A 19,399-nucleotide genomic window follows, 5' to 3' on the forward strand; every position below is an offset into this window, starting at 1 on the left:
CGTCGAGTAATTCTTTAATTTTGTTGTTGTATTCTATTTTATCCATGATAACAGTAGCATTGCCTTTGTCAGCTGAGAGAACTACAATATCATTCCTCTTTTTTAATTTATATAATTCAAAACGCTCATCTTTGCTGAGGTTGCTAGCTGGCATCTTAGCGTTTTTGAGGGTTGCAGCGATTTCAGATCTTGCTACGTCTGCAGCGATGTGACCCAGGCCCCTGAGAGCAACGTCTACTTGGGCAATTATATCATTAACTGGTATGTGTTTAGGTGTGACTGCAAAGTTTAGACCTTTAGCTAAAACGGATTTCAGACCATCGGAAATAGAACTGTTACTGCGATTAATTACGACTTTATTAACGTCTAACTTTTTGGTGTGTGGGTCCGGTCTTTTGTTTAAGAGGAGGTTAAATTTGGAAATCAGGTTTTCCTTACATTTGGTCGACATCGTAGCAGCTGAAGAGGCAGTCATATTGTCTACATGTTCCCAATCCGATGTGGACATTATTGCCGTCAATGATAAGTGTGATTTGTAGAGTGTCTTGTCTAACTGATCTAGTTCTGTGCGTATAAGTCTGATTTTTTCTGAGATAAGAGCTAAGCTAGTTTTGAAAAGAATTCGTTTCGCATTAGAAGAAGTTACAGTAGCAGAGGTGAGTGTAAATGCGATTGGTATTACCCCAGAGTCGCGGCATCTCTTCAGGAAGGTGAGAGACTCGATCAGCTGAGCTTTCTTATCCCGGAGTTTGTTGAAAGATCTTAAAGTTATGTGAAAACCCTCCCCGTAGAGGCGATTAAATTTTGATTTAAAGCTTTCGTGACTGCAGTAATTCATATTCTTAGTTTTTTCGGTAAAGTCACGTTGAAGAGAAACAACAAAATAACAAAATATATATAAAACAATACAAAATTCTCACGACGTTTCGACCATAACTCAAACGGTCATCATCAGGTGTGTCGGTTTGCATAAATTTATTTTGAAAACGGCATATTTATTTATATATATAAAAATAACGTTTGCGTCACGCGCAACGATGGCAGTTTGCCAGGACTAGTCCATCTATTTTTTGAAAAGAGGAGGGGGGAGACGAAATTTGTTTTTATGTAAGCTGTCTGAAAGGCACTGTAAGCGTGAACAATCAATCAAGAACTGAAATGATTTATCAAATCTTTCCAATGATTGCTAAGATAGAATCCATCTTCTCGGTTGAAATTGTCTCTGTGTTTGTATATGTGGATAGCCTCATGAACGAATCTCTCATGGAAGCCAGATGGCTTACAAAGAACCTCCGTCTTGGAAAAGTCAATGGCATGTGAGCCTACTGAATTAGAACAATGATCTGCTACGGCCGAGGTGTTGGTCCTACCGTGTTTAAGGTCTGCTTTATGTTCACGAATGCGGTCCGAGATATGGCGTTTGGTTTCTCCAATGTAACTACTACCACAGAGGCAACTTAGTTTGTAGACACCAGGGTATTGTATGTCCGGAATCACATCTTTTACAGACGGAACCAGATCACGGATTTTATGTAATGTGTTGAAACGGACCTGGATCTTGTGTTTATTCAAGATTTTGGAGATCTTTTTTGTGATCCCAGCAATGTAGGGTAAAGTGATGGTTTTGAAAGGCTCCTCAAGAGGGTTCTTCTTCATGGTTTGAGTGATAGCTTTGCGGATTGTATAGTCGGAGTAACCATTAGCCCTAAGAGCTTGGTGTACGTGCTTGAGTTCACTGCTTATGTGTTCCTGGTCGGATATGCATTGGGCTCTATGATACAGAGTCTTGATGAGAGAATTCTTCTGTGATGGATGGTGGTGGGAATCCGGTTTCAGATAAGCATCCGTATGGGTAGCTTTCCTGTAGACAGAGTGGCTCATTGAACCATCAGGTCTCTTTTTAATTAGGACATCCAAAAAAGGTATCTTGCCATCTATTTCGACTTCCATGGTAAATCTGATGGCTGGGTGTATGGAATTGATGTGGTCGAAGAATTTGTCTAGAGCAGGCCGGCCATGTGGCCAGATGACAAAAGTGTCATCCACGTACCTCTTCCATAAGGTTGGGCGCAGAGTGGCAGTCTGGATGGCGTCAGTCTCAAATTTCTCCATGAAAATGTTAGCTATAACTGGAGAAAGGGGGGAGCCCATTGGGGTGCCCTCAGTTTGTTTGTAGAAAGTTCCATTCCAAGTGAAGTATGTATTGGTTAAACAGTGTCTCACCAGGGGGGGTACCTCAGTGTTTAGTCCTTGATGAACCAAGTCTTCAATGATTGCAATGGTGTCAGGTACAGGAACCTTGGTGAATAAGGAAACTACATCAAAACTGACAAGCAGGTCGTCTGGGGACAGGGAAATACCCTTGATTGTTGATACCAGGTGAGTAGAATTTTGTACCGCAGAGGTGGTCTTTCCAGTGTAAGCCATCTGGCTTCCATGAGAGATTCGTTCATGAGGCTATCCACATATACAAACACAGAGACAATTTCAACCGAGAAGATGGATTCTATCTTAGCAATCATTGGAAAGATTTGATAAATCATTTCAGTTCTTGATTGATTGTTCACGCTTACAGTGCCTTTCAGACAGCTTACATAAAAACAAATTTCGTCTCCCCCCTCCTCTTTTCAAAAAATAGATGGACTAGTCCTGGCAAACTGCCATCGTTGCGCGTGACGCAAACGTTATTTTTATATATATAAATAAATATGCCGTTTTCAAAATAAATTTATGCAAACCGACACACCTGATGATGACCGTTTGAGTTATGGTCGAAACGTCGTGAGAATTTTGTATTGTTTTATATATATTTTGTTATTTTGTTGTTTCTCTTCAACGTGACTTTACCGAAAAAACTAAGAATATGAATTACTGCAGTCACGAAAGCTTTAAATCAAAATTTAATCGCCTCTACGGGGAGGGTTTTCACATAACTTTAAGATCTTTCAACAAACTCCGGGATAAGAAAGCTCAGCTGATCGAGTCTCTCACCTTCCTGAAGAGATGCCGCGACTCTGGGGTAATACCAATCGCATTTACACTCACCTCTGCTACTGTAACTTCTTCTAATGCGAAACGAATTCTTTTCAAAACTAGCTTAGCTCTTATCTCAGAAAAAATCAGACTTATACGCACAGAACTAGATCAGTTAGACAAGACACTCTACAAATCACACTTATCATTGACGGCAATAATGTCCACATCGGATTGGGAACATGTAGACAATATGACTGCCTCTTCAGCTGCTACGATGTCGACCAAATGTAAGGAAAACCTGATTTCCAAATTTAACCTCCTCTTAAACAAAAGACCGGACCCACACACCAAAAAGTTAGACGTTAATAAAGTCGTAATTAATCGCAGTAACAGTTCTATTTCCGATGGTCTGAAATCCGTTTTAGCTAAAGGTCTAAACTTTGCAGTCACACCTAAACACATACCAGTTAATGATATAATTGCCCAAGTAGACGTTGCTCTCAGGGGCCTGGGTCACATCGCTGCAGACGTAGCAAGATCTGAAATCGCTGCAACCCTCAAAAACGCTAAGATGCCAGCTAGCAACCTCAGCAAAGATGAGCGTTTTGAATTATATAAATTAAAAAAGAGGAATGATATTGTAGTTCTCTCAGCTGACAAAGGCAATGCTACTGTTATCATGGATAAAATAGAATACAACAACAAAATTAAAGAATTACTCGACGATGGTAGTTATACAAAAATAAAAAGAGATCCCACCAACAGCCTCGTCACACAAACCAACAAAATAATTTCTGATTCAACCACATTAATTGATCAATCTAAACAGTTTTCGTTGAAACCTTCTGCTGCCAGGCCACCAAGATTATACGGCTTACCAAAAATACATAAAGTTGATACACCTCTTCGTCCCATAGTCTCTACTATCAGCTCCCCCACCTACAAACTAGCTCGTTTTTTGTCTGAAATCCTGCGTCCTTTCACTGGAAAGACCACCTCTGCGGTACAAAATTCTACTCACCTGGTATCAACAATCAAGGGTATTTCCCTGTCCCCAGACGACCTGCTTGTCAGTTTTGATGTAGTTTCCTTATTCACCAAGGTTCCTGTACCTGACACCATTGCAATCATTGAAGACTTGGTTCATCAAGGACTAAACACTGAGGTACCCCCCCTGGTGAGACACTGTTTAACCAATACATACTTCACTTGGAATGGAACTTTCTACAAACAAACTGAGGGCACCCCAATGGGCTCCCCCCTTTCTCCAGTTATAGCTAACATTTTCATGGAGAAATTTGAGACTGACGCCATCCAGACTGCCACTCTGCGCCCAACCTTATGGAAGAGGTACGTGGATGACACTTTTGTCATCTGGCCACATGGCCGGCCTGCTCTAGACAAATTCTTCGACCACATCAATTCCATACACCCAGCCATCAGATTTACCATGGAAGTCGAAATAGATGGCAAGATACCTTTTTTGGATGTCCTAATTAAAAAGAGACCTGATGGTTCAATGAGCCACTCTGTCTACAGGAAAGCTACCCATACGGATGCTTATCTGAAACCGGATTCCCACCACCATCCATCACAGAAGAATTCTCTCATCAAGACTCTGTATCATAGAGCCCAATGCATATCCGACCAGGAACACATAAGCAGTGAACTCAAGCACGTACACCAAGCTCTTAGGGCTAATGGTTACTCCGACTATACAATCCGCAAAGCTATCACTCAAACCATGAAGAAGAACCCTCTTGAGGAGCCTTTCAAAACCATCACTTTACCCTACATTGCTGGGATCACAAAAAAGATCTCCAAAATCTTGAATAAACACAAGATCCAGGTCCGTTTCAACACATTACATAAAATCCGTGATCTGGTTCCGTCTGTAAAAGATGTGATTCCGGACATACAATACCCTGGTGTCTACAAACTAAGTTGCCTCTGTGGTAGTAGTTACATTGGAGAAACCAAACGCCATATCTCGGACCGCATTCGTGAACATAAAGCAGACCTTAAACACGGTAGGACCAACACCTCGGCCGTAGCAGATCATTGTTCTAATTCAGTAGGCTCACATGCCATTGACTTTTCCAAGACGGAGGTTCTTTGTAAGCCATCTGGCTTCCATGAGAGATTCGTTCATGAGGCTATCCACATATACAAACACAGAGACAATTTCAACCGAGAAGATGGATTCTATCTTAGCAATCATTGGAAAGATTTGATAAATCATTTCAGTTCTTGATTGATTGTTCACGCTTACAGTGCCTTTCAGACAGCTTACATAAAAACAAATTTCGTCTCCCCCCTCCTCTTTTCAAAAAATAGATGGACTAGTCCTGGCAAACTGCCATCGTTGCGCGTGACGCAAACGTTATTTTTATATATATAAATAAATATGCCGTTTTCAAAATAAATTTATGCAAACCGACACACCTGATGATGACCGTTTGAGTTATGGTCGAAACGTCGTGAGAATTTTGTATTGTTTTATATATATTTTGTTATTTTGTTGTTTCTCTTCAACGTGACTTTACCGAAAAAACTAAGAATATGAATTACTGCAGTCACGAAAGCTTTAAATCAAAATTTAATCGCCTCTACGGGGAGGGTTTTCACATAACTTTAAGATCTTTCAACAAACTCCGGGATAAGAAAGCTCAGCTGATCGAGTCTCTCACCTTCCTGAAGAGATGCCGCGACTCTGGGGTAATACCAATCGCATTTACACTCACCTCTGCTACTGTAACTTCTTCTAATGCGAAACGAATTCTTTTCAAAACTAGCTTAGCTCTTATCTCAGAAAAAATCAGACTTATACGCACAGAACTAGATCAGTTAGACAAGACACTCTACAAATCACACTTATCATTGACGGCAATAATGTCCACATCGGATTGGGAACATGTAGACAATATGACTGCCTCTTCAGCTGCTACGATGTCGACCAAATGTAAGGAAAACCTGATTTCCAAATTTAACCTCCTCTTAAACAAAAGACCGGACCCACACACCAAAAAGTTAGACGTTAATAAAGTCGTAATTAATCGCAGTAACAGTTCTATTTCCGATGGTCTGAAATCCGTTTTAGCTAAAGGTCTAAACTTTGCAGTCACACCTAAACACATACCAGTTAATGATATAATTGCCCAAGTAGACGTTGCTCTCAGGGGCCTGGGTCACATCGCTGCAGACGTAGCAAGATCTGAAATCGCTGCAACCCTCAAAAACGCTAAGATGCCAGCTAGCAACCTCAGCAAAGATGAGCGTTTTGAATTATATAAATTAAAAAAGAGGAATGATATTGTAGTTCTCTCAGCTGACAAAGGCAATGCTACTGTTATCATGGATAAAATAGAATACAACAACAAAATTAAAGAATTACTCGACGATGGTAGTTATACAAAAATAAAAAGAGATCCCACCAACAGCCTCGTCACACAAACCAACAAAATAATTTCTGATTCAACCACATTAATTGATCAATCTAAACAGTTTTCGTTGAAACCTTCTGCTGCCAGGCCACCAAGATTATACGGCTTACCAAAAATACATAAAGTTGATACACCTCTTCGTCCCATAGTCTCTACTATCAGCTCCCCCACCTACAAACTAGCTCGTTTTTTGTCTGAAATCCTGCGTCCTTTCACTGGAAAGACCACCTCTGCGGTACAAAATTCTACTCACCTGGTATCAACAATCAAGGGTATTTCCCTGTCCCCAGACGACCTGCTTGTCAGTTTTGATGTAGTTTCCTTATTCACCAAGGTTCCTGTACCTGACACCATTGCAATCATTGAAGACTTGGTTCATCAAGGACTAAACACTGAGGTACCCCCCCTGGTGAGACACTGTTTAACCAATACATACTTCACTTGGAATGGAACTTTCTACAAACAAACTGAGGGCACCCCAATGGGCTCCCCCCTTTCTCCAGTTATAGCTAACATTTTCATGGAGAAATTTGAGACTGACGCCATCCAGACTGCCACTCTGCGCCCAACCTTATGGAAGAGGTACGTGGATGACACTTTTGTCATCTGGCCACATGGCCGGCCTGCTCTAGACAAATTCTTCGACCACATCAATTCCATACACCCAGCCATCAGATTTACCATGGAAGTCGAAATAGATGGCAAGATACCTTTTTTGGATGTCCTAATTAAAAAGAGACCTGATGGTTCAATGAGCCACTCTGTCTACAGGAAAGCTACCCATACGGATGCTTATCTGAAACCGGATTCCCACCACCATCCATCACAGAAGAATTCTCTCATCAAGACTCTGTATCATAGAGCCCAATGCATATCCGACCAGGAACACATAAGCAGTGAACTCAAGCACGTACACCAAGCTCTTAGGGCTAATGGTTACTCCGACTATACAATCCGCAAAGCTATCACTCAAACCATGAAGAAGAACCCTCTTGAGGAGCCTTTCAAAACCATCACTTTACCCTACATTGCTGGGATCACAAAAAAGATCTCCAAAATCTTGAATAAACACAAGATCCAGGTCCGTTTCAACACATTACATAAAATCCGTGATCTGGTTCCGTCTGTAAAAGATGTGATTCCGGACATACAATACCCTGGTGTCTACAAACTAAGTTGCCTCTGTGGTAGTAGTTACATTGGAGAAACCAAACGCCATATCTCGGACCGCATTCGTGAACATAAAGCAGACCTTAAACACGGTAGGACCAACACCTCGGCCGTAGCAGATCATTGTTCTAATTCAGTAGGCTCACATGCCATTGACTTTTCCAAGACGGAGGTTCTTTGTAAGCCATCTGGCTTCCATGAGAGATTCGTTCATGAGGCTATCCACATATACAAACACAGAGACAATTTCAACCGAGAAGATGGATTCTATCTTAGCAATCATTGGAAAGATTTGATAAATCATTTCAGTTCTTGATTGATTGTTCACGCTTACAGTGCCTTTCAGACAGCTTACATAAAAACAAATTTCGTCTCCCCCCTCCTCTTTTCAAAAAATAGATGGACTAGTCCTGGCAAACTGCCATCGTTGCGCGTGACGCAAACGTTATTTTTATATATATAAATAAATATGCCGTTTTCAAAATAAATTTATGCAAACCGACACACCTGATGATGACCGTTTGAGTTATGGTCGAAACGTCGTGAGAATTTTGTATTGTTTTATATATATTTTGTTATTTTGTTGTTTCTCTTCAACGTGACTTTACCGAAAAAACTAAGAATATGAATTACTGCAGTCACGAAAGCTTTAAATCAAAATTTAATCGCCTCTACGGGGAGGGTTTTCACATAACTTTAAGATCTTTCAACAAACTCCGGGATAAGAAAGCTCAGCTGATCGAGTCTCTCACCTTCCTGAAGAGATGCCGCGACTCTGGGGTAATACCAATCGCATTTACACTCACCTCTGCTACTGTAACTTCTTCTAATGCGAAACGAATTCTTTTCAAAACTAGCTTAGCTCTTATCTCAGAAAAAATCAGACTTATACGCACAGAACTAGATCAGTTAGACAAGACACTCTACAAATCACACTTATCATTGACGGCAATAATGTCCACATCGGATTGGGAACATGTAGACAATATGACTGCCTCTTCAGCTGCTACGATGTCGACCAAATGTAAGGAAAACCTGATTTCCAAATTTAACCTCCTCTTAAACAAAAGACCGGACCCACACACCAAAAAGTTAGACGTTAATAAAGTCGTAATTAATCGCAGTAACAGTTCTATTTCCGATGGTCTGAAATCCGTTTTAGCTAAAGGTCTAAACTTTGCAGTCACACCTAAACACATACCAGTTAATGATATAATTGCCCAAGTAGACGTTGCTCTCAGGGGCCTGGGTCACATCGCTGCAGACGTAGCAAGATCTGAAATCGCTGCAACCCTCAAAAACGCTAAGATGCCAGCTAGCAACCTCAGCAAAGATGAGCGTTTTGAATTATATAAATTAAAAAAGAGGAATGATATTGTAGTTCTCTCAGCTGACAAAGGCAATGCTACTGTTATCATGGATAAAATAGAATACAACAACAAAATTAAAGAATTACTCGACGATGGTAGTTATACAAAAATAAAAAGAGATCCCACCAACAGCCTCGTCACACAAACCAACAAAATAATTTCTGATTCAACCACATTAATTGATCAATCTAAACAGTTTTCGTTGAAACCTTCTGCTGCCAGGCCACCAAGATTATACGGCTTACCAAAAATACATAAAGTTGATACACCTCTTCGTCCCATAGTCTCTACTATCAGCTCCCCCACCTACAAACTAGCTCGTTTTTTGTCTGAAATCCTGCGTCCTTTCACTGGAAAGACCACCTCTGCGGTACAAAATTCTACTCACCTGGTATCAACAATCAAGGGTATTTCCCTGTCCCCAGACGACCTGCTTGTCAGTTTTGATGTAGTTTCCTTATTCACCAAGGTTCCTGTACCTGACACCATTGCAATCATTGAAGACTTGGTTCATCAAGGACTAAACACTGAGGTACCCCCCCTGGTGAGACACTGTTTAACCAATACATACTTCACTTGGAATGGAACTTTCTACAAACAAACTGAGGGCACCCCAATGGGCTCCCCCCTTTCTCCAGTTATAGCTAACATTTTCATGGAGAAATTTGAGACTGACGCCATCCAGACTGCCACTCTGCGCCCAACCTTATGGAAGAGGTACGTGGATGACACTTTTGTCATCTGGCCACATGGCCGGCCTGCTCTAGACAAATTCTTCGACCACATCAATTCCATACACCCAGCCATCAGATTTACCATGGAAGTCGAAATAGATGGCAAGATACCTTTTTTGGATGTCCTAATTAAAAAGAGACCTGATGGTTCAATGAGCCACTCTGTCTACAGGAAAGCTACCCATACGGATGCTTATCTGAAACCGGATTCCCACCACCATCCATCACAGAAGAATTCTCTCATCAAGACTCTGTATCATAGAGCCCAATGCATATCCGACCAGGAACACATAAGCAGTGAACTCAAGCACGTACACCAAGCTCTTAGGGCTAATGGTTACTCCGACTATACAATCCGCAAAGCTATCACTCAAACCATGAAGAAGAACCCTCTTGAGGAGCCTTTCAAAACCATCACTTTACCCTACATTGCTGGGATCACAAAAAAGATCTCCAAAATCTTGAATAAACACAAGATCCAGGTCCGTTTCAACACATTACATAAAATCCGTGATCTGGTTCCGTCTGTAAAAGATGTGATTCCGGACATACAATACCCTGGTGTCTACAAACTAAGTTGCCTCTGTGGTAGTAGTTACATTGGAGAAACCAAACGCCATATCTCGGACCGCATTCGTGAACATAAAGCAGACCTTAAACACGGTAGGACCAACACCTCGGCCGTAGCAGATCATTGTTCTAATTCAGTAGGCTCACATGCCATTGACTTTTCCAAGACGGAGGTTCTTTGTAAGCCATCTGGCTTCCATGAGAGATTCGTTCATGAGGCTATCCACATATACAAACACAGAGACAATTTCAACCGAGAAGATGGATTCTATCTTAGCAATCATTGGAAAGATTTGATAAATCATTTCAGTTCTTGATTGATTGTTCACGCTTACAGTGCCTTTCAGACAGCTTACATAAAAACAAATTTCGTCTCCCCCCTCCTCTTTTCAAAAAATAGATGGACTAGTCCTGGCAAACTGCCATCGTTGCGCGTGACGCAAACGTTATTTTTATATATATAAATAAATATGCCGTTTTCAAAATAAATTTATGCAAACCGACACACCTGATGATGACCGTTTGAGTTATGGTCGAAACGTCGTGAGAATTTTGTATTGTTTTATATATATTTTGTTATTTTGTTGTTTCTCTTCAACGTGACTTTACCGAAAAAACTAAGAATATGAATTACTGCAGTCACGAAAGCTTTAAATCAAAATCTATGGGTAGTGTTGAGTCTATGGGTAGTGTTGAGTCTATGGGTAGTGTTGAGTCTATGGGTGGTGTTGAGTCTATGGGAAGTGTTGAGTCTATGGGCAGTGTTGAGTCTATGGGTAGTGTTGCGTCTATAGGTAGTGTTCAGTCTATGGGTAGTGTTGAGTCTATGGACAGTGTTGAGTCTATGGGTAGTGTTGAGTCTATGTGCAGTGTTGAGTCTATGGGGGTCTTGAGTCTATGGGCAGTTAAATTTCGATTTAAAGCTTTCGTGACTGCAAGGATTCATCTTCTTTGGTTCTTTCGGTAAAGTCACGAAACATGAGAATAATATAATACATTGATAAATAATTACTATTGTGTTATTTTATTCTATGGGCAGTGTTGAGTCTCTGGGTGGTGTTGAGTCTATGGGTAGTGTTGAGTCTATGGGTAGTGTTGAGTCTATGGGTAGTGTTGAGTCTATGGGTGGTGTTGAGTCTATGGGAAGTGTTGAGTCTATGGGCAGTGTTGAGTCTATGGGTAGTGTTGAGTCTATGGGCAGTGTTCAGTCTATGGGTAGTGTTGAGTCTATGGGCAGTGTTGAGTCTATGGGTAGTGTTGAGTCTATGGGTAGTGTTGAGTCTATGTGCAGTGTTGAGTCTATGGGGGTGTTGAGTCTATGGGCAGTGTTGAGTCTCTGGGTGTTGTTGAGTCTAGGGGCAGTGTTGTGTCTATGTGCAGTGTTGGGTGTATGGGTAGTGTTGAGTCTATGGGTAGTGTTGAGGCTATAGGCAGTATTGAGTCTATTGGTAGTGTTGAGTCTATGGGTGGTGTTGAGTCTATGGGTAGTGTTGAGTCTATGGGTAGTGTTGAGTCTATGGGCAGTGTCGAGTCTATGGGTAGTGTTGAGTCTATGGGTAGTATAGAGTCTATAAGTCGTGTTGAGGCTATAGGCAGTGTTGAGTCTATGGGTAGTGTTGAGTCTATAGCAGTGTTGAGTCTATGGGTAGTGTTGAGTCTATGGGTGGTGTTGAGTCTATGGGAAGTGTTGAGTCTATGGGCAGTGTTGAGTCTATGGGTAGTGTTGAGTCTATGGGCAGTGTTCAGTCTATGGGTAGTGTTGAGTCTATGGGCAGTGTTGAGTCTATGGGTAGTGTTGAGTCTATGGGTAGTGTTGAGTCTATGTGCAGTGTTGAGTCTATGGGGGTGTTGAGTCTATGGGCAGTGTTGAGTCTCTGGGTGTTGTTGAGTCTAGGGGCAGTGTTGTGTCTATGTGCAGTGTTGGGTGTATGGGTAGTGTTGAGTCTATGGGTAGTGTTGAGGCTATAGGCAGTATTGAGTCTATTGGTAGTGTTGAGTCTATGGGTGGTGTTGAGTCTATGGGTAGTGTTGAGTCTATGGGTAGTGTTGAGTCTATGGGCAGTGTCGAGTCTATGGGTAGTGTTGAGTCTATGGGTAGTATAGAGTCTATAAGTCGTGTTGAGGCTATAGGCAGTGTTGAGTCTATGGGTAGTGTTGAGTCTATAGCAGTGTTGAGTCTATGGGTAGTGTTGAGTCTATGGGCAGTGTTGAGTCTATGGGCAGTGTTAGTCGTGGGCGATCTATCAGACCATTTGATTGCCATCCATGCATTTTGTCCGAGAATTAGAATAACGTTCGTCGGAGTATACAAAATAACAGATAAACGAATGTGCAAGTGAGAATTAAACACGAAACATATACGCGGGGTAATCACAGTTCATGGAACGATTGATGAAAATAAATCCGTAATTAATTGTTGTTCTTTTTGGGTGGGAGGGCGGGCTGGGTTAGATATTTTACGCGATCTACAAACACTCAAGTTGTGAATATTATTCGCGAGCGCCTACCGTGTTCACATGCAAAGGCGTATTCCTGTAAGAAAGCAAAGTTGTTTTAAAGTGATTATCGTACTCAGATTGTAAATGTTGTAGCTTGGCTCTCAAACACACCGGTGTGCTGTACGAGAATACTACACTATACACTACACTATACACTACGTTACACTCCACTAATATACACTACACTATACACTTCTACACTATACACTACACTATACACTACGTTACACTACACTAATATACACTACACTATACACTACTACACTATACACTACACTATACACTACGTTACACTACTACACTATACACTACGTTACACTGCAGTAATATACACTACACTATACACTACTACACTATACACTACACTATACACTACGTTACACTACACTAATATACACTATACACTACACTATACACTACTACACTATACACTACACTATACACTATGTTACACTACACTAATATACACTACACTATACACTACTACACTATACACTACGTTACACTACACTAATATACACCACACTATACACTACACTATACACTACACTATACACTACGTTACACTACATTAATATACACTACTACACTATACATTACGTTACACTGCAATAATATACACTACACTATACACTACGTTACACTATACTAATATACATTACACTATACACTACGTTACACTACACTAATATACACTAGACTATACACTACGTTACACTACACTAATATACACTACACTATACACTACTACACTATACACTACGTTACACTACACTAATATACACTACACTACTATACACTACTACACTATACACTACTACACTATACACTACTACACACTACACTATACACTACTATACACTACACTACTATACACTACACTACTATACACTACACTACTATACACTACACTAATATACACTACACTAATATACACTACACTATACACTACTATACACTACACTATACACTACTATGCACTACACTGCTATACTATACACTACTATACACTACACTACTATACACTACACTACTATACACTACACTACTATACACCACACTACTATACACTACACTATACACTACACTATACACTAGTGATGTACGAGTATACTACTCTATACGCAATACTATACACTACACGACTATACAGTACACTCCTATACAGTACACTCCTATACAGTACACCATACACTGCACTAAGATTCACTACACTATACACTAGTGCTGTACTGGTGACGAATTGGCCACACTCTGTTTACGTGACAACCCTCACTAGTTGTCTGTGTCGGGTGGTGGCCGGTTTAACGACGCAACATTCATATATTTACGCGATGTAACCTCAAAGCTCTTTCCCAGTGCTTACCGCTTCTCCTCGCGATTCCACTCGGCTCTGTGATTGTAATGTTAACAGCGCGCGCTATTTATACGCTGTTTGGCTGGTGTCACGGAGAATTTACAGGAAGCACACAAATACACACACACGTCTGCGTGGCTGTGGGTGGGTGAGTGTGGTTGGGCGAGTGTGGGTGGGCGAGCGTGGGTGGGTGTGGGTGGGCGAGTGTAGGTGGGTGTGGGTGAGTGTGGTAGTGTGAGGTGGGTGGGTGAGTGTGGGTGGGTGAATGTGGGTGAGTATGGGTGAGTGTGGGTGAATCTGGGTTAGTATGGGAGAGTGTGGGAGAGTGTGGGTGAGTGAGGGTGAGTGTGGGTGAGTGTGTGTGAGTGTGGGTGAGTGTGAGTGAGTGTGTGTGGGTGAGTGTGTGTGAGTGTGGGTGAGTGTGGGTGAGTGTGTGTGAGTGTGGGTGAGTGTGAGTGAGTGTGTGTGGGTGAGTGTGTGTGTGTGTGAGTGTGGGTGAGTGTAGGTGTGTGAGTGAGTGAGTGTGGGTGAGTGTGGGTGAGTGTGGGAATGTGTGGGTGAGTGTGGGAAGGTGTGGGTGTGTGTGGGTGTGGGTGTGTGTGGGTGTGGGTGAGTGTGGGTGGGTGAGTGAGAGTGAGTGTGGGTGGGTGAGTGAGGGTGAGTGTGGGTGAGTGTGGTTGAGTGTGGGAAGGTTTGGGTGTGTGTGGGTGAGTGTGGGTGGGTGGGTGAGGGTGGGTGAATGTGGGTGAGTATGGGTTAAATTTTGATTTAAAGCTTTTGTGACTGCAGTGATTCATATTCTTGGTTTTTTCGGTAAAGTCACGTTGAAGGGAAACAATAAAATAATATTGTTTTATAAATATATTTTATTATTTTATTGTTTCCCTTCAACGTGACTTTACCGAAAGAACCAAGAATATAGTTTGGGTTAGTTTGGGAGAGTGTGGGAGAGTGTGGGTGTGTGTGGGTGAGTGTGTGTGAGTGTGTGTGGGTGAGTGTAGGTGAGTGTGGGTGAGTGTGTGTGAGTGTGGGTGAGTGTGGGTGAGGGTGGGTGTGGGTGGGTGAGTGTGGATGAGTGAGTGTGGGTGGGTGAGAATGGGTGAGGGTGGGTGTGGGTGAGTGTGGGTGAGTGTAGGTGAGTAAGGGCGAGTATGGGAGAGTGTGGGTGAGTGTGGGTGAGTGAAGGTGAGTGTGGGTGAGTGTGGGTGGGTGAGTGTGGGTGAGTGTGGGTGAGTGGGGAGAGTGTGGGTGAGTGTGGGTGAGTGTGGGTGAGTTTGGGAGAGGGTGGGTGGGTGTGGGTGAGTATGGGTGGGTGAGGGTAAGTGTGGGCGGGTGAGTGAGGGGTGGGTGGGTATGGGTCAGTGTAGGTGGGTGTGGGTGGGTGAGGGTGGGTGTGGGTGGGTGTGGGTGGGTGGGTGAGTGTGGATGAGTGAGTGTGGGTGGGTGAGGATGGGTGAGGGTGGGTGTGGGTGAGTGTGGGTGTGTCTGGGTGAGTGTGGGTGGGTGAGTGTGGGTGGGTGAGTGTGGATGAGTGAGTGTGGGTGGGTGAATGTGAATGAGTGAGTGTGGGTGGGTGAGTGTGGATGAGTGAGTGTGGGTAGGTGAGGATGGGTGAGGATGGGTATGGGAGAGTGTGGGTGTAGCCGTGCTGGTGCTGTATTGTAGGTGGACAACCCATATTATTGTTACTCTATTGAGCGGTTCCTGTGTTTTAGACGCAAGTCCAGTTGTCTCCTCCATCTCTTTGGCACACAAGGACGAGCAAGCCCAATCCTCAACCGTCACAACAATAAGCCAGATACGAGAGACCAATATTGAGATAAGAATAGCATAATTTACACAAACCTGAAAAAAAACAATATATTTTATTCGAGTTTAACACGTAGGCTTTCGCGACCAATATTATTCATAATAAACGTTTTTGGGTTAGATTGCGTTATTTATAAATCTGTCGTAACCCTCCACCATATTACAATTACAATTCCTTATAGGGGAAATAAAATACTAATTAATAATAATTTAATAATTACCAATGCATTATATAATTACAAAACTCTCCCATTCCGCCTAAAATCACTGCACCAGATTGGGTTAGACGATGACGTCACCCTGCCTGATGATGATTGCTTGTGTTGCAATCGAAATGTTGTGATTTAATTTATTTCATTTTATACCTACGTGACTTTACCGAAAGAACTAAAGAATATGGATCCCTGCAGTCATGAAAACTTTAAATCTAGAAGGAAAGATGTCTGAGAAGGGTGGGGTGGACCGTGGGCACTCGAGTAGGCAGATAGGTATAGAATAGTTGCCAAATAGGTGAGTGGGATTGTCGGTGAACAAATGGGCAGGTGGCTAGGTAGGTAAGTTGGTAGATAGGTGGGTGGGCGAGTAGGGGGTGGGGGGGGTGTGGAAAGTGGGTGGTTTGGTGCCCCGAGTGCAGGCGAGAGCCGAGGGAGTGGTGGGGGCGAGTGCTGCGTCACGCAAAAACCACCCCCGACCTCCTCGTGGTGCCAGATGGCAACGCTGTGGTAGGCAGTGCATTGGGGGAGGTCCAACTTAGATTGGCCATTCCCCTCATGGCGTTTGTGACCACCACAGTGGCCAAATGGGGGCTCTGGACGGGTGCGAGGGGCTGGTAACCCCTCCATATTCAATTAACTACCACCAAACAACGATTTTAAAAAAACTAAGCTTGAGCTGGAGGCCCCGGGGGGACATGCGTCTATGGCGTCTCCTGGCCAAACCCCATTTGGCGGAGCCAGGAGATTGAATCTCTACCCTCGGGGCTCCTCCAGAAACAAACAAAAAAACACTCTGGATATCCACGTTGAATGTTTGAACGCTCACTGCGGAGGAGAGGCTGCCACTCCTCTGTCGGGAGCTGGACCGGCACTGCCTGGATATCTGTAGTATTCAGGAGGTCCGGTGGACCGGCTCTGGCTCCTTCCATCATGAGGGTTGGACAGTCCTCTACTCGTGGCAGGAGACTGTCAAACAACAGGGAGCAGCTCTTCTTCTGAACAAAAGAATGAAGGGGGCGTGGGAGCGTGGCTGTGAGGTGTGGGAAGCTGTAAGCCCCAGACTACTTTGGGCTCGTCTTCCCATCAACCAGAGGCGAAGAGTGGTGATCGTGGTTAATTATGCCCCCACCAAAAACGAACATCCGTGGAGGGATGCAGGCAAGGCCGATGAGTCAGATGCCTTCCATGACCTCCTGTCACAGGTGCTAGCTAAAGTGGCCCCTCAGGATAGTCATCTTGTTGGATTACTTCAATGCCCGAGTTGGTCATGATGCTAACACTTGGTCAGGAGTGATTGGAAGGCATGGGCCAGATCAGCTCAATAACAACGGTCAGAGGCTGCTCAATTTTGTAATTACCAACACGCTGTTCCAGCATCGGCGCATCCACACAACATCGTGGATGCATGCCGGGTCCAAGCAAGAACATCTGCTGGATTACATAGTGACGGAACAGCGGATGCGGGCCCATGTCCTTGACACCAGGACCTACCGTGGAGCTGATCTGCCCACTGACCATCGACTTGTCATTTGTAAGATGCGCCTGCCATTCCTCCACTCCAGTGGTGGGTGTACACCCAGGACCCAATTCAAACCCTTAGTGGCATGGTATCAGGTAGCTAATGAAAGTTGCAAGCTAGAATTTCATCACAGCTTATGGCTGGGGTTGGCATCGTCCCCCACTCCTCCTGATGTCGAGGGGAAATGGGCGAGGTTTAGGATTGTGGCTCAGGCAGTTGCAATGGCTGCTTTGGGTACACGGTCCAGACCACCCCAGAGATCCTGGCTGACAGAGGAAGTGTTCAGGATGGTTGAGAAAAAGCGACAGGCCCACTCTCATCGGCTACAACATCCCACGTCGGAGAATTAGGAGGCTTACCACAGCCTTCACTTGGAGTTTCGGAGAGCCGTGAGGTGCTGCAAGGATGGGTGGTGTTCGCGGGTTGCTGAGGAGATGGAGTCTGCCTCAATGGCCAGCGATCACAAATCACTCTTTAACTCCATCAAAAAGTCACCTGCAGCGCCACACCTATTGCCATCATTAGGGGAAAGAACGGCGATCCAATCTCCGACACCCAGGAACAGGTTTTATGATTTGCTGAGCATTTCTGTGAGGTCCTGGGGGAGGGGAAATCCCTCAGCCTGGAAAACATCGTGGCAAAAAGTGGGGATGACCCTGCTGAGGCTGCGGTGCCTCAAATATTGGAGGAGGAAGTCATCCCCTGTGAGTGGCTGGCTGAGGTGCCAGGAGTTCGAGCCATTCCCTGTTCATCTTGGGGTGCGACAGGGATGTCCTCTGGCTCCCACATTATTTAACATCTATTTCGACCACGTAGTTCGTGAAGCCTTCAATAGCTGTACTGGAGGAATTTCCATCTGGTACAGATATAATGGGAGGCTTATTGATGCCCGGTGCGGTCAAGGGATGGCTCCCTATTGCTCAAGCACGTTATGTATGCCGATGATCTGGTAATTGCCGCTCACTCAGAGGAGGAGTTGGAGGTGCTGCTGCTGAACCTGGAGCTTGCCACTAAGAGGTGGGGCCTTACCATCAGCCCCACCAAAACTAAGTACCTGCCTAGGTATTTTGTACAATCGGACATTCCACCCCCACCAACTCCCAATTGGTGATGGGGCAGTTAAATTTTGATTTAAAGCTTTCGTGACTGCAGTAATTAATATTCTTAGTTTTTTCGGTAAAGTCACGTTGAAGAGAAACAACAAAATAATAAAATATATATAAAACAATAAAAAAATTCTCACGACGTTTCGACCATAACTCAAACGGTCATCTTCAGGTGTGTTGGTTTGCATAAATGTATTTTTAAACGGCGCATTTATTTATTTATAAAAAAACGTTAGCGTCACGCGCAGCGATTTGGCAGTTTACCCAGGACTAGTCCATCTATATTTTGAAAAGAGGAGGGGGGAGACGAAATTTTTTATAATGTATGCTGTCTGAAAGCCAATGTAAGCGTGAACAATCAATTATGAACTGAAATGGTTTATCAAATCTTTCCAATGATTGCTAAGATAGAATCCATCTTCTCGGTTGAAATTGTCTCTGTGCTTGTATATGTGGATAGCCTCATGAACGAATCTCTCATGGAAGCCAGATGGCCACATGGCCGGCCTGCTCTAGACCAATTCTTCGACCACATCAATTCCATACACCCAGCCATCAGATTTACCATGGAAGTCGAAATAGATGGCAAGATACCTTTTTTGGATGTCCTAATTAAAAAGAGACCTGATGGT

The 19,399-nt window shown here is 43.4% G+C and overlaps 1 long non-coding RNA gene across 1 annotated transcript in view; it reads right to left on the minus strand.

Moving 5' to 3' along the window:
- Positions 1–14,223, minus strand: part of LOC116956949 (uncharacterized) — a 44,115-nt gene extending 29,892 nt beyond the window's left edge. Inside the window, exon 1 of the long non-coding RNA XR_012930397.1 lies at positions 14,128–14,223. This is a non-coding gene — a long non-coding RNA (uncharacterized LOC116956949). The remainder of the gene's footprint in view (positions 1–14,127) is intronic.
- Positions 14,224–19,399: the final 5,176 nt, after the last annotated feature.

The sequence above is a fragment of the Petromyzon marinus genome, chromosome 68 (genome assembly GCF_048934315.1).
Source record: "Petromyzon marinus isolate PM22_M1 ecotype Great Lakes invasive population chromosome 68, UKy_Petmar_22M1.pri1.0, whole genome shotgun sequence".
Taxonomy (NCBI): domain Eukaryota; kingdom Metazoa; phylum Chordata; class Hyperoartia; order Petromyzontiformes; family Petromyzontidae; genus Petromyzon; species Petromyzon marinus.